This window comes from Bos grunniens, chromosome 19, assembly GCF_055505025.1.
Source record: "Bos grunniens cultivar Pamir isolate PY7600 chromosome 19, Bosgru_T2T1.0, whole genome shotgun sequence".
NCBI lineage: Eukaryota > Metazoa > Chordata > Mammalia > Artiodactyla > Bovidae > Bos > Bos grunniens.
Genome location: NC_141183.1, coordinates 64,126,311 through 64,143,612, shown reverse-complemented (window position 1 = coordinate 64,143,612; position 17,302 = coordinate 64,126,311). Strand labels below are relative to the sequence as shown.

The window sequence follows — 17,302 nt, the reverse complement described above, 5'->3', positions numbered from 1 at the left end:
ACTTAAGGTATAAAAACTACTTTGGAAAATAAAGTGCGGGCCTTGTTCACCAAAACTTGGTCTCCCCATGTCATTCTTTCTCTTACCTTCTGGCTGAATTATTCAGCCTCTTTTCTACACTGAATTTCCTCACTGAGCTATCCTCATTCTATTACTCTTTATATCCTTAATTAACATTTAATTAAGCAGTTGTTTCCTGATCTTCGCCTACGCCGTATCTCCTTCGAATACCCTGGATCAGCCGGGGCTGGTCCCCGGCACTCCACTGTCCTTGAAGGAGTCCACATGGAATGAAGAAGTACTGTGGGAAGTCTATTAGTAACCACCATGCCTTGGGTCTTCACCACGGGCTTCCGCCCCCATGCCCTGTTCCAGGAGAGGCTCTGGGACCTCGCTACTGCCGCCAAGTGAAACACGAGGACAATAAAAATCTGAAACATCATTTAAATGTAAGAATAAACCAACAACATTTGACAAAATTAGAAAACAGGAAATTTTTCCAGAAAGAGAAAGTGCCATATGTAAATTCTTGATACATGAATATAAGTATGTTGTATTTCAGAACTAAAATATTTCTAAAATTTAGACTTTATAACAAAAATTATCATTTGAACTATTTAAGACAGCTTTGTGTCTCTTATACCATGAAGTATACATTTATAAAAGCAAAAAACACAATATGTGTGTACTTGTGACTATGAGTGTGTGAAATATAAACCTTTAAAATCATATTTAAAGTTTCAGTTTTTGCAGGGCCTGTTTCACATCCTTGTTCCTTAGGCTCTAAATCAGAGGGTTTAACATGGGAATCACTAGGGTGTAAAACAACGAGGACATTTTGTCTTCATCTAGACAGTAGGATGAACTCAGCCTGAAATACAAGAAAAATACAGTTTCCTGGAAAATTGCCACAGCAGTTAGGTGGGAGGTGCATATGGAGAAAACTTTGAACCTTCCTTCAGCAGAGTGGATCTTCAAGACTGCTAGAATGATATAACAGTAAGAGACAAGGACTCCTGAAATGGAGGTCAGTTAAACACAGACAAAAAAAAAATAATAAGTGAATAATGCCAACTCACTGACCAATGTATCACAGCAGGAAAGGGAGAGAAGTGGAGGTAAATCACAGGAAAAAATGGTTAATCTCATTTGACCCACAGAAACATAAGCAGAATGCTAATGTCATGTGTATCAAAGCATCTGCCATTCCCACCAGGTAAACCCCAGCCATGTGCAGGGAGCACACCCTGCTAGACATGCTGACTGCATAGAGCAAGGAGCCACTGATGGCCTTGTACTGGTCATAGGCCATCACTGCCAGCAACAAAGACTCAGAATCTATAAAGTTAGAGAAGACCAAAAATTGCAGAGCACAGCTATAGAAGGAGATTGATCTCTTTTTGGCTAAAAGGTTCAACAACATCTTGGGGTCAATGCCTCTGGAATAGCAGAGGTCACAGAAGGAGAGGTGGCTGAGGAAAAAGTACACAGGTGTTTGCAGCTGGGGATCCATCCTGATTAAAATATTCATTCCAAGATTTGCCAGGTTAATGAGATAGACAATAACAAACATGACAAATAAGATCATCTTAACTTCAGATTTATCTGTGCTGCTGCTGCTGCTGCTAAGTCACTTCAGTCGTGTCTGAGAAACCAGGCTGAAAGTATATGAATAACCATTTACTATGCTGAAAAAATTCCTTGAATTCAAAAATATATTTTCATTATCATGTTGGACATAAAACATAATTTAAAATATTTATGTATTAGTTTTACAATCTATTAGTATACATACACTAATAACAATGAAAATAATTATGTTATCGATCCTGATCTTTAGTATTTAGTGAGACATGAAATAAGTAACTTTGAAATTTTTCTCTAAAAATATATCACTGCTTTGCCACATGACTAATTACCAATTTATAGAGTTTCTTCTGCCAAAAGAGGAGTTTCTTGAACAAAGAAAAATGCTAAAAGGAAGTGAAAACCACAGAATCTAACACCCACTGTAGCCTCTCTTTGGATTTTAATGGATTTTTTATATTATAAAAGTGGAAATAGGGAAAATATTTGCCTATTGTCCCTATTTAGGGACAATAAATGCCTCTGAGATATATAGGTTTCTGTCTAGTATGTCTACATTACGTGTCTGTTATGTGTTTGCATGCAGATCACATGTCTCTGATGTATATGAGACTAGTACGTTGGTAAGGAATTTATTTTTCTTTTGACCTTAGTAGCTATGGGGCTTCACATGAAGATGAATATGCACATTTTAATTTTTAAGTTTGCTCCTAGATTATATTTTAAATAAAGCAAAACAGCAACACCAACCCCCCCTTTAAATTCACCTATATACTACTCTGATGATAAAAGGAGTAATATCTTTCCTATAAACCAGAATCAAAATAAATTAATTTAATAGTTATATTATGGATATTAACAAGTACAGAATCTGCCAGTTCTGAGAAGAAAATATTTTTACTGAACATTAAATTACAGAGTATATTTAACTGAGTAAGCAGGTATAAAATATTTTATTTACAAATTGATTTTCCCCCAAATGGGAATGTTTTTGTCCTATGTTTTTTAAATCAGGACCTCAAAACTGAACTGAGATGAGCTGGTCTTAGGTAGCTGAACAATAAACAAATAGCATTTTATTTTACCATGTCCAGATCAGATCAATCGCTCAGTCGTGTCCAACTCTTTGTGACCCCATGGATTGCAGCACGCCAGGCCTCCCTGTCCATCACCAACTCCTGGAGTTCACTCAGACTCACGTCCATCGAGTCAGTGATGCCATCCAGACATCTCATCCTCTGTCGTGCCCTTCTCCTCCTGCCCCCAATCCCTCCCAGCATCAGAGTCTTTTCCAATGAGTCAATTCTTCACACGAAGTGGCCAAAGTACAGGAGTTTCAGCTTTAGCATCATTCCTTTCAAAGAAATCCCAGGGCTGATGTCCTTCAGAATGGACTGGTTGGATCTCCTTGCAGTCCAAGGGACTCTCAAGAGTCTTCTCCAACACCACAGTTCAAAAGCATCAATTCTTCAGCACTCAGCCTTCATCACAGTCCAACTCTCACATCCATACATGACCACAGGAAAAACCATAGCCTTGACTAGATGAACCTTTGTTGGCAAAGTAATGTCTCTGCTTTTGAATATGCTATCTAGGTTGGTCATAAATTTCCTTCCAAGGAGTAAGCGTCTTTTAATTTCATGGCTACAGTCACCATCTGCAGTGATTTTGGAGCCCAGAAAACTAAAATCTGACACTGTTTCCACTGTTTCCCCACCTATTTCCCATGAAGTGATGCGACCGGATGCCATGATCTTCGTTTTCTGAATGTTGAGCTTTAAGCCAACTTTTTCACTCTCCACTTTCACTTTCATCAAGACGCTTTTTAGTTCCTCTTCACTTTCTGCCATAAGGGTGGTGTCATCTGCATGTCTGAGGATATTGATATTTCTCCCTGCAATCTTGATTCCAACTTGTGTTTCTTCCAGTCCAGCATTTCTCATGATGTACTCTGCATATAAGTTAAATAAGCAGGGTGACAATATACAGCCTTGACGAACTTCTTTTCCTATTTGGAACCAGTCCATTGTTCCATGTCCAGTTCTAAGTGTTGCTTCCTGACCTGCATACAAATTTCTCAAGAGGCAGAACAGGTGGTTTGGTATTCCCATCTCTTTCAGAATTTTCCACAGTTGATTGTCATCCACACAGTCAAAGGCTTTGGCATAGTCAATAAAGCAGAAATAGATGTTTCTCTGGAACTCTCTTGATTTTTCTATGATCCAGAGGATTTTGGCTGCTGGGGACCAGCCCCAGCTGATCCAGGGTATTCGAAGGAGAGATGGCCTAGGCGACTATTTATATGGTAATTAGAGATATAAAGAATAATAGAATGAGGATAGCTCAGTAGGAAAATTCAGTGGAGAAAAGAGGGTGAGTAGCTTGGTTTACGCGGGAGACCAATAAAACTTCAAGACAAGAAGTTTGCACCACTTACGTAGGCTGCAGGCACCCTCTCGAATAGCGGAAGGTGCCTCACCCTAGACACCTTCTCGAGTGGGTCTTAGAAGCCCAGGCATAATTAGTAAGCGTGGTGGGTTCTGCGCTCCAGATGGAGACTCAGCTGGAAGTTAAAGGGAAGAATGACATGGGGAGACCAAGTGTTGGTGAACAAGGCCCATAGCTTTATTTTTAACAGGGGCTTTTATACCCTAAGTTACACATAGAGGATAATAGGGGATGCAAAGTCAGTAGTCTTTGATTCTTATCAAAAACCAGGGTTTCTTTCCTGCAAATTTATCGTATACAAATGGTTTAGGTGATTTACATCATCTTCTGGCCAGAAGGCCTACTAACATTTTTTGACTCTTGACAAGGACTTATCAACAAAGACTTATTTTCTCTAAGAGTAATTATTTTAAGGTTTGGCGCCATCTTCCAAAGATAAAATTGCATTCCTATAGGGTGGATGTGTAATGGGTTTACAACAAAGGAAAGAATGTATTACCTTAAGGGTCTAAAGTTACTAACACCAAGGCCACTACTTATTTTTTCTATATACCAACTATTAATTAATACATATTCAAGGATACAATTTAGGGGATGTGAAAACTTGGCAACAAACATTGACTCATCAATGAAATCCTTTACTAGTTTATTCTGACAGTTTCTAACTCTCTGAGAGGCTCTAAGCTATTTGAATATCTTAAGCTTCCCGTGCCTCTGGAGGCTAGGAGACTGTAAACAATCGTATGCATAGCTGCAGGAGTCCAGGTAAACTTGTCAGGCGAGTTAGAGAGCCATCTGAGGGGTTTGGATTTAAACACTCCTAATTGCCCAGGAACTTTATTAATTGGAGCTGTAAGTTAACTCTTTGACAGAGAGAGCGAGGTGGTGGTAGGGGACAGCCCCCAGTAAAGTCAGAGGTGAGAGCACAAAGCAATAAAGTAGGCAGACTCTGGTTTTTTGGGGGGTAAATGCTCGAGAATATCCGGGGAGACTCCCGAGGCTTGATCCCGCCTTTGCCTATGCTGAGCCTCCTTCCTCATGACCTTTGTCACGAACGGAATGTCTCTCGCCGGCTCCCGGCAGTTGGCAATTTGATCTCTGGTTCCTCTGCCTTTTCTAAAATCAGCTTGAACATCAGGAAGTTCACGGTTCACATATTGCTGAAGCCTGGCTTGGAGAATTTTGAGCATTACTTTACTAGCGTGTGAGATGAGTGCAATTGTGCGGTCATTTGAGCATTCTTTGGCATTGCCTTTCTTTGATATTGGAATGAAAACTGACCTTTTCCTGTTCTGTAGCCACTGCTGAGTTTTCCAAATTTGCTAGCATATTGAGTACAGCACTTTCACAGCATCATCTTTCAGGATTTGGAATAGCTCAACTGGAATTCCATCACCTCCACTAGCTTTGTTCATAGTGATACTTTCTAAGGCCCACTTGACTTCACATTTCAGGATGTCTGGCTCTAGGTCAGTGATCACACCATCGTGATTATCTGGGTTGTGAAGATCTTTTTTGTGCAGTTCTTCTGTGTATTCTTGCTATCTCTTCTTAATATCTTCTGCTTTTGTTAGGTCCATACCATTTCTATCCTTTATCGAGCCCATCTTTGCATGAAATATTCCTTTGGTATCTCTGATTTTCTTGAAGAGATCCCTAGTCTTTCCCATTCTGTTGTTTTCCTCTATTTATTTGCATTGATTGCTGAAGAAGGCTTTCTTATCTCTTCTTGCTATTCTCTGGAACTCTGCATTCAGATGTTTATATCTTTCCTTTTCTCCTTTGTTTTTTGCTTCTCTTCTTTTCACAGCTATTTGTAAGGCCTCCCCAGACAGCCATTTTGCCTTTTTGCATTTCTTTTCCATGGGGATGGTCTTGATCCCTGTCTCCTGTACAATGTCACGAACCTCATTCCATAGTTCATCAGGCACTCTACCTATCAGATCTAGGTCCTTAAATCTATTTCTCACTTCCACTGTATAATCATAAGGGATTTGATTTAGGTCATACCTGAATGGTCTAGTGGTTTTCCCTACTTTCTTCAATTTAAGTCTGAATTTGGCAATAAGGAGTTCATGGTCTGAGCCACAGTCAGCTCCTGGTCTTTTTTTTTTTGCTGACTGTATAGAGCTTCTCCATCTTTGGCTGTAAAGAATATAATCAGTCTTATTTCGGTGTTGACCATCTGGTGATGTCCATGTATAGAGTCTTCTCTTGTGTTGTTGGAAGAGGGTGTTTGTTATGACCAGTGCATTTTCTTGGCAAAACTCTATTATTCTTTGCCCTGCTTCATTCTGTATTCCAAGTCCAAATTTGCCTGTTACTCCAGGTGTTTCTTGACTTCCTACTCTTGCATTCCAGTCCCCTATAATGAAAAGGACATCTTTTTTGGGTGTTAGTTCTAAAAGGTCTTGTAGATCTTCATAGAACTGGTACATTGGGACTTAGATACATGGGCCACTGCTTTTGAGTACTGGTGTTGTGCAAACATGTCATTAATTATGTTTCTGCTTTTGTGTATTGCCTCATGAATTCAGGGATAAATTTAGCACAAACTGAGGTTGTATACATCAGTATAGTCATTTAATTAATTTAGCATAAGGAGGGTTGCCCTTGTAGCTCAGTTGGTAAAGAATATGCTTGCAATGCAGGAGGCTTGTGTTTGATTCCTGGGTCAGGAAGATTCCCTGGAAAAGAAAATGGCAACCCACTCCAGTACTCTTGCTTGGAAAATCCCATAGATAGAGGAGCCTGGCAAGCTACAGTCCATGGGATTCCAAGCGTCACACAACTTAGTGACTAAACCACCACCACCAAGGATGAAGCAGTGTGAAAGAAAATAGAGAGAAACATTTCCATAATATATGAAGAAAATATTTAAAATATTTTAAAAATATACATTCATTTATATGACAAAGAACTTGCATATAAAATACATAAACTTTCATCAATAGTGAAAAAAAAACTTAACAAAAGCTGAGCAATAAAAAAAAATTGAACAAATATTCTCAACAAGATGATAAATAAGCAAGAGGTTAAAGCATAAGAATTTCGTTCTTATGTGAAACAGTAGGTATTAAGACAATGGCAATAAAGCCACAATTAGATAACATGACATAAATGTTAATGGACTGAAATTAAATATTGATCATAACTCATTTTCTGTTTCATCTGAATTCTCTTCTGTCAATTTACAGATTTGGTGTGCTGCAGTTGATGTGGTTGCAGAGTCAGACATGACTGAGTGACTGAATTGAACTGAACTGAACATCACACACAGAAAAAGTGATTAATCTCATTTGACCCACAGAAACATAAGTGGAATGCTAATGTCATGTATATCAAAGTCTCTGCTATATTCAGCAGATAATCCCCAGACCAGCAGGGAGCACACCCTGCTGGACATGCTGACCACATAGAGCAAGGGGTTGCTGATGACCATGTACCAGTCATAGGCCATCACTGCCAGCAGGAGACACTCAGAATATGCAAAGGTATAGAGCACCAAAAGTTGCAGAGCACAGCCACAGAAGAGAATTGATTTGTTCTTAGCAAATAGGTCTACCAGCATCTTTGGGTCAACTGCTGTGAAAATGCTGAGGTCACTGCAGGAGAGGTGACTGAGGAAAAAGTACATGGGTGTGTGCAGATGGGTATCCATTCTGATCAGGGTTATCATTCCAAGATTTGCCAGAAGACTAATGAAATAAACAAGGAGAAATATGGTAAACAGAATCACTTTGGTCTCAATGTTATCAGTAATTCCCAAGAAAATGAATTCAGTTAAGGAGAAGCAATTCCCTGTGTCCATTCTTCTTTGTTCTTGTGCAAAGTTTTGGAGAAAATGATCAAGAAAATGATACTTGCATGTGTAACACTTTTTGGCATCTACAAAATGTCACAAGACCATTTTTTCCTGTAAGTGTCTTTTTATACTTATAAAACTATCCAGTCATGTACCCACTCTTTAAAGAAGCATGGCCCTCTATTCTGTAATACTAAAAAAGTATCTGAGAAAGACCTTTGAGAAATTGGATGTAAATCTATATGTCATTCATGAGGTTTTTTACATTCTATAAGCTCTTCTCTGAGTGTTAGTTTCTTCATCCCAGGAAGTAGATTTGAAGAAATTTAACTCTTTACCTCTAGAGAAAAACCTAGAAGAGACACCAGTGTTAGAGACTGTAAGACACAGGACTATTTATGAAGGCTGAAAATAGTCACTTAGATACAAAAAACGATAACAATTTTTATGTTTCTCAAAAAAGTATGATTGGTTTCAGAGAATTTGACTTAGTTCACTGAACTTAGTGAGAAACAGTAAGTATATCAATGACTAGTAATAAAAATAATTATATTACTGGTTTTAGTTTATGTTATATTCAGTATTTGCTGAGACATGAATGAAGTATTATTAACCTGGTTTTCTAGAAATTTATCCATGATTTCCCACAATTCTCATTACATCTTTGTGGAGCGGTAGTTGTCAATAGATGAATCTCTTAATGAGTGGAAAAAAGAAGTAAAAGGAAGTGAAAATGACAGAATTTATTGCATAATTCACATCATTATAGATTTTAAATGGCTTGTTAGTTACTAAATTGGAAATAAGATGAGGGACAATAATGTTTCTAAAAGACATATACTTCTCTTTGTAATATATGTGTATGTGTTTACATGTTACTGTTTATAAGAACTGAATGTAAGCAATGAACTTTTTTCCCACAGAACTAAGTAAACATGGCATGTGGTTCACATGGAAATGAATTTGTACATGTTTTTATTTTTATTGTGGACCTACTCTGTTTTAATAAAACAAAACGTAGTTTAAATTCATGTATACATCTTTCCAATGATAAAAAGTTAATATTTCCTATGAAGAAAGAGCAAAATAAAATAAACAGTTGCATTGTGGATATTAATAATGTCAGATTCTTTTGATTCTGAGATCAAAATATTTCTAGCCATTGATTTCAGATTTTAGTGAGTAGGCATGCACAAAATTGTTCGTTTACAATTTTTTCCATCAAAATGTTAAGTATTTTCTTCTATATTCTTTAAGTTAGGAGCTGGAGACCTACCTGAGATGAGCAGGTCTTGGCTAGTTTAACAATAAGCAGATGGCTTCTTATTTTACCAGGTACAATGGGACTTAAATCTCTGTGCTACTGCCCCTTTGCTTTGATGTTATGCAAACATTTCATTAATTATATTTTTGCTTCTGTATTTCTCCCTGAGAATTCAGAATCCACTTAGCACAGACTGAGTTTTCATGCTTTACTACTGTCATCAAATTGATCTATGGTAAAAAGAAACTTTGTATTATTATTATTATTATGTGCTTCACAGTTATCCTGAGATGGTTTCATCCTTCTTAGTTAAAGAGTAAACCTACTGAAACTCAAAAAGATCTTCCTTCCATTATTTCCATTTCCTTATATTTGTTCATAGTGTTTTAGAGTCTCCTTCACATCTCATTTAAGGATATTACCACACTTGGTTCATATTTTCATTTTTACTGAAATGCAATGTGTATATCATAGAATTCAGCCTTCTAATGTATACAGTTCTTTGTTTTTACTATATTTTTTTAAGGTTCTTAGGTTATCACCAGTATTTACTTCCACAACTTTTTCATCATTATGATAAGAAATCCGTATTTATTAGCTGTCATTTTCTGTTCCTTCCTCCCTGAGCTCTGGTAACTACTAATCTACTTTCTGATTCTTTGTGCTTTCAAATTCTTTGCCTCCTTTTAAACAGAATTATGTAATATACTTTTTTGTTTGTTTGTTTTGGTTATTGTTTTCATCAGCCTTCTTGTCTTCACTGAAATATTTTCAAGGTTCATCTGTACTTCATGTATCGCATATTTATCCTTCTTTGAATTTTTGCCATACTTCATCTGTTTTGACAAAGAAAATTAGCATAAATATGGTAAGTCACTTCTGGGTCTTGTCTTGAAGAAGACAGTATGTGAAAGCCATGAATTACCATGTAGAAATTCCAACTAGCCATCTGATTTTACAATGTGGTACGTTCTGAGATTACATGAACTGAAAGGGGAGAATTTGAATCCATCTTTCTAGACATTCTCATCTAGTGTCAATTATTAAAGAATTTGCAACCTAGCCCACCTTTCCACTGAATATTTCATGCTATCTCAGTAAATACGAGAAAGAACAAAATAAGGAGTCAGTGGTCATTCTCTTAAGTTATTTAGTTTTGAAATACAGTTTATGTAAGGAGAGGTAACTAGAACAGTGTGCAAAAACAAATAAGAGAAAAAAGATTTTGAATATATAAATGCATGTATATTCAAGGGTTTCCTGGGTGGCTCAGTAGAAAAGAATCTGACTGTCTAGCAGGGGATGTGAGTTAGGTCCCTGGTTGGGAAGATACCTTGGAGTTGGAAATAGCAACCCACTCCAGTATTCTTGCCTGGAAAATTTCTTGGACAGAGGAGCCTGGCAGGTTACCATCCATGGGGTTGCAAAGAGTCAGACATAACTGAGCACTCATGGTCAGTGGTCATTCTCTTAAGTTATCTAGTTAAGAAATGCAGTTTATGTAGCAAGAGATAAGTAGAACAGTGTGCAAAAATATATCAGAGAAGCAAGCTTTTGAATATCTATATAAATGCATATATATTCAAAGTTTGAGGAAAAATGTTTGAAAACCAGATATACATAGATAGATAGACATAGATATAGATAGATAGATATAGATATGACAAATAACTTGTAGCCAAAGTATATGAAGAATCCTCACAGACGGTAAGACAACAAACAACCTAATAAAAATTGAACAAAGAATTGAACAAATTAAGTCTCATCAAGAAGATATATACAAAGAAACCCACTTCAGACCTAGAGACACAAACAGACTGAAAATGAGGGGATGTAAGAAGATATTCCATGCAAATGAAAATCAAAAGAAAGCTGGAAAAGTAACATTCATATCAGACAAGATAGACTTTAAAATAAAGAATGTTAAAAGAGACACTACACAATAATCAAGGGATCAATCCATGAAGAAGACATAACAATTGTAAATATATATGCACCCAATACAGGAACACTTCAATATATAAGGCAAGTGCTAATATCTATAAAAGGGGAAATAGACAGTAACACAACAATAGTGGGGAACTTTAACACTCAAATTATACCTACCCAGGCAGATCACCCAGGCAGAAAATTAATAAGTAAACCAAGTCTTAAATGACACATTAGATTTGATATTTGTAGGACATTTCATCTGAGAGAAGCAGAATATACTTTCATCTCAAATAAACATGGAACATTTTCCACAATAGATCATATCATGGATCACAAGCCAAGCCTTGGTAAATTTTTAAAAATTGAATTAATAACAAGCATCTGTTTCCAACAACAATATGAGAACTCCATTATAAGATAAAGCTGTAAAAAGCACAAGCATATGGAGGCAAAACAATATGTGACTAAACAACCAATGAATGACTGAAGAAAATGAAGAAATCAAAAAATACCTAGAGACAAATGACAACAAAAACATGACAATCCAAAACCTAAGGTATTCAGCAAAAGCAGTTCTAAGAAGGAAGCTAATTGCAATACAGTCTTACCTCAGGAAACAAGAAAAGTCACAAATAAATAACCTTACATTACACCTAAAGTGACTAGAGAAAGAATAAACAAAACCCGAAGTTAATAGAAGGAATCAAAGTTGATGTGTGGCAGAACCAATACAATACTGTAAAGTAATTAGCCTTCAATTAAAATAAATTTAAATTTAAAAAATAAAGTGAAAGTGAGAAAAAATAAATAAATAAATAAAACTAAAGAAAGAGGAAAAAAAAAAACCATAAAAACCAGAGCATAAATAAATGAAAAATATAATAATATTTTATTATTATAAAATTTTTATAGTTTATATATATATAATTTTATTATATATTTAATTTAAATTTTATTTAATTAATTTATTAATTTATATTTATATAAATTATATATATATAATATATATTAATATATAATAAATTAAATTAAATAATTAATTTAATTTAAATTAAATATAAATTAAATATATATAAATATACAAATATAAATTAAATAATTTAAATATAATATAAATTAAATAAATATAAATATACATAATTAAATTAATTATTTAATTAAATTAATAAAATTAATTTAAAATATATAATATTTTATTATTATAAAATTTATAAAAAAAGAAAATAATAACACAGGTCAGTGAAACTAAAAGCTGGTTCTTTGATAATATGAAGTTGATAAACATTCAGTCAGACTCATCAAGAGAAGCAAAGAGAAGACTCAAGTCAATAAAATTAGAAATGAAAGATGAGAAGTAACAACTGACATTACATATATTTTCCATCAGTCATTGGTGATGTGTAATAGGAATGTGCTATGGAAAGAAGGTAAGTTAGTGATGAGGACTGAAGTAGACAGTCTAGAATACATCAGAGTCTTTTGATATAGTGTTCTCTATTTTTGTGAAATTTCAAGAATTTTCATGTAATAAGTGTATTTCCATGCCATTGTCACAACTTGGATTTGAATTGTGAATTTCCTAAAACAAACTCAGTTCTACTTTAAGTTATCCAATTCTAGATGAAGAAGCCTATTATTAATCAAATGTTATCTGCTATAATACTATTTTTAACTTCCATTTAATGGGCTTATTTTTTCTCTTTTTTTTCATATCACATTTATTAGATCCAATAAAATGGACCAATATGTAGGTCAAATCAGTCATTAGATGCTGTAATATACATCTGTCATTTGAATGGAGACAAATTAACTAGATTACATGTTTATTTACTACACAATACCTGTCAATCCACTGAGGCCCGGTTTGTCTTAGACTTTAATTTTAAGACAATATTTTCAGTTAGGCTGCCTTTTATGAGTAACAGTTTCAAAAGAGTTTGGTGAATTGATAAAATATGGTAGGAATAGAAAACTATACATCTTTTATATAAAATAAGAATTTTATAAATTTGTAGCTTTTTCCACAATGAGAACTTTTCCTAACATGGCATAATGTCTCACAAATGCCCTCAAATTTTTATCCCATTATAATTTTGTGGCTCATTTATTGCTAAACTGCTTAGTTCATTAATGTTTAATACTAGTACCAGCTTAAATTCATTAGTATAGAATCTATAAGATGTACTATAAAGTATAAAAAACCCTGAATTCTGAAAGATTGCTCAGTAAATCTTTGATTTACTTTAAGACAAAATCTTTAAGACACTGCATAATGTTTTAGTGAGACTGAAATAATGTTTGAATGACAAATAAAGAAAAAATTAGCATAAGTAGAAAAGGTTTTTCAAAAACAGTAAGTGCCATATTTAAATCCTGCCCACACACTAAGCATGAAATCTGAAGAAAACTGCACTATTTCTTAACAGCGGTGCTGTGCTTAGTCACTCAGTCATGTCTGACTCTTTGAGACTCCATGGATTGTGGCCCACCAGGCTCCTCTCTCTCTGGGGATTCTCCAGGCAAGAACACTGGAGTGGGTTGCCATTTCCTCCTCCAGTCTTAACAGTGGAGTTTAATACAAATAATTATTCACTTAGGAACTTGAGAAAATTGTTTCTCATGTGTCATGCCACATAATTTTAATTACACAATTACTATATGTGTGTGATTTTGTTCACATATGCATATTACAAATATTTAAAATATAGTTTAGCTTTCAATTTTACTAAGGACTCTTTTACATCCTTGTTCCATAGGCTACATATCAGAGGATTTAACGTGGAAATCACAAGAGTGTAAAACAATGAGGTCATTTTTTCTTGATCTAGAAAATTAGGATGAACTTGGCCTGAAATACAAAAAGAACACAGTTCCCTGGAAAATCGCCACAGCAGTAAAGTGGAAGGTGTAGGTGGAAAAAGTTTTGAATCTCCCTTCAGCAGAGTGGATCAAGACTGAAAGGATGATATAAAAATAAGAGACAAGGACTCCTGAAATAGTACTCAGTTCAATAAAACCAAAACCAATGAATATCACTGACTCACTGACCTGTGCACCTGAGCAAGAAAGGAAAAAAAGTGGAGGTAAATCACATGAAAAATGGTTAATCTCATTTGACCCACAGAAACATAAGTGGAATGCTAATGTTGTGTGTATCAGAGCATCTGTCATCCCCACCAGGTAAACCCCAGCCATGAGCAGGGAGCACACCCTGCTGGATATGCTGACCACATGGAACAAGGGGTTGCTGATGGCCTTGTACTGGTCATAGGCCATCACTGCCAGCAACAAAGACTCAGAGTATGGACAGATACAGAAGACAAAGAACTGCAGAGTACAGCCACTGAAGGAGATTGACTTGTTCTTGGCAAATTGGTATACCAGCATCTTGAGCATGATTGCTGTGGAATAGCAGAGGTCACAGAAGGAAAGGGGGCTGAGGCAAAATTACATGGGTGTGTGCAGCTGGGGATCCATCCTAATCAGAGTTATCATTCCAAGATTTGCCAGAAGACTCATGAGATAAACAAGTAGGAATATGGTAAATAGGATCACTTTGTTCTCAGTGTTACCACAAACAAAGTGAATTCAGTCACAGAAGAGCAGTTCCTGTATCCATTCTTCTTGACCTTAGGTAAACTTTTGAGAAAATGATCAAGAAAATAAAACATGGATGCATACCGCTTCTGCACATCTTCAAAATTATATAAAACAGAACAAAGTTTCTCTCTTTAATTGTTTTTTTTATACTTAGAAAATTATACAGATCATGAGTATACACGTTTAAGGAGGGATAGTTTTCTATTCAGTTCAATTCAGTTTCTCAGTTGTGTCCAACCATTTTGAACTCCATGAATTACAGCACTCCAGGCCTCCCTGTCCATCACCAACTCCCGGAGTTCACTCAGACTCACGTCCATCAAGTCAGTGATGTCATCCAGCCATGTCATCCTCTGTTGTCCCCTTCTGCTCCTGCCCCCTATCCCTCCCAGCATCAGAGTCTTTTCCAATGAGTCAACTCTTTGCATGAGGTGGCCAAAGTACTGGAGTTTTAGCTTTAGCATCTTTCCTTCCAAAGAAATCCCAGGGCTGGTCTCCTTCAGAATGGACTGGTTGGATCTCCTTGCAGTCCAAGGGACTCTAAAGAGTCTTCTCCAACACCACAGTTCAAAATCATCAATTCTTCAGCACTCAGCCTTCATCACAGTCCAACTCTCACATCCATACATGACCACAGGAAAAACCATAGCCTTGACTAGACGGACCTTTGTTGGCAAAGTAATGTCTCTGCTTTTGAATATGCTATCTAGGTTGGTCATAACTTTCCTTCCAAGGAGTAAGCATCTTTTAATTTCATGGCTTCAATCACCATCTGCAGTGATTTTGGAACCCCCCAAATTAAGTCAGCCACTGTTTCCACTGTTTCCCCATCTATTTGCCAGGAAGTGATGGGACCAGATGCCATGATCTTCGTTTTCTGAATGTTGAGTTTTAAGCCAACTTTTTCACTCTCCACTTTCACTTCCATCAAGAGGCTTTTTAGTTCCTCTTCACTTTCTGCCATAAGGGTGGTGTCATCTGCATATCTGAGATTATTGATATTTCTCCTGGAAATCTTGATTCCAACTTGTGCTTCTTCCAGCCCAGTGTTTCTCATGATGTACTCTGCATATAAGTTAAATAAGCAGGGTGACAATATACAGCCTTGATGTACTGCTTTTCCTATTTGGAACCAGTCTGTTGTTCCATACCCAGTTCTAACTGCTGCTTCCTCACTTGCATATAGGTTTCTCAAGAGGCAGGTTATCTATTATGCAGCAATAAAAATTTTATAGGATACATCTTTGAGAAAGTTTTACATAAATCTAGATGTCATTCATGAGGTAAGTTACTTTCTACAAGCTCTTCTCTGAGCGTTGCTCTCCTTATCTCAAGGAGTAAATTTACTAAATTTAACTCCCTCTACCTCTTTAAAATACTTTGGAAGAGACACCAGTATTAGAGAGACCAAACTGTTAGACATAGGACTAAGCATTCCCGATGCTTGAACACATTTACTTGGATGCAAAAAATAATCACAATGTCTATGTTTCCTAAAAAATCATAATTGGCTTAAATGTGTCTGACCTAGTTTCAGAAACAGTGAGTGCATGAATTGTCAACCACAAATTGGCCCTTGCCTTGATTGCTTGCAATCTTTCTCTAGAAGGATTAAATCATGTGCTACTGCAGCTGCTGACCTCCAACACCTCCTGGAGGTGTTCAGGGTGAAGAGAAGAAATGAAGCACTCTGTGGCCAGGACAAAACTGGCAGGACAGGCCTTTGGATAGTTAGATATTCTCAGGAGCTGATTTTACGAGCCCAATTCTTGTATCTCCTCATATCTAGAAAGGCACTAACATCCTTCATGATGAAGATTGTTTCTCCTGGCTAGCAGAATCTTCATGAGATCAGCAGAAACTTTCTATAAAACAATATGTGTTTAATTGCTTGTACTCTCCCTTTCCAAAATCATATATATACTATCTTCTCCCCTAATCTCTCCAAACAGTTTCTCAGAACTCTATGGGGTGCTATTTCCCATGTTGCAGTCCTCATATTGCCCAAAATCTAAGGCAAAACCAATATGATATTGTAATTAACCTCCAATTAAAATAAATAAATTTATATTATAAAAAACTTAACTTGCAACTCTAATCTTGTGCAATTTTTTAGTCCACTGAATGAATAATAATCATAATAATAAATAATTATGTTACTGATTTTACTTTATCTTGTGTTTGGTATTTGGAGATATATAAGTTTCATTAACCTCTTATCTAGAAATTTATTATTGCTTTCCCATAATGTCCATTATCTCTTTGAGGAATGGTGTTTGTTAAAGGCTGAATATCTTGACTGTTGGAAGAAAATAACTAAATGGAAGTGAAAAGGACATATTTTAAACATTTGCATCACTTTAGAGTTTAAATGGCTATTTATATTATAAAATGGAAATGCAATGAAGAAAAATAAATATTTACAAAATACATAAGTTTCTCTTTCTGTTATATATGTGTATTTATATATGTGCATGCATATATATTTTAATGTTTACAGGAATAGAATTAGAAGTTATGGAGTTTTTCTTTAGAACTAAGTAAATATGGCATATGGGCTTCCCTGTTGGCTCAGTAGTAACGTATCTGCCTGTTAATTCAGGAGATCTTGGTTTGATTCCTGGGTCTGGAAGATCTCCTGCAGAAGGAAATACCCACTCTAGTAT

The 17,302-nt window shown here is 35.8% G+C and overlaps 2 pseudogenes; both read right to left on the bottom strand.

The window, feature by feature from the left end:
* Positions 1 to 732: 732 nt before the first annotated feature.
* On the bottom strand, positions 733 to 9,940 carry LOC147352855 (olfactory receptor 5W2-like; annotated as a pseudogene).
* Positions 9,941 to 13,723: 3,783 nt separating this feature from the next.
* Positions 13,724 to 14,707, bottom strand: LOC147352854 (olfactory receptor 5W2-like; annotated as a pseudogene).
* Positions 14,708 to 17,302: the final 2,595 nt, after the last annotated feature.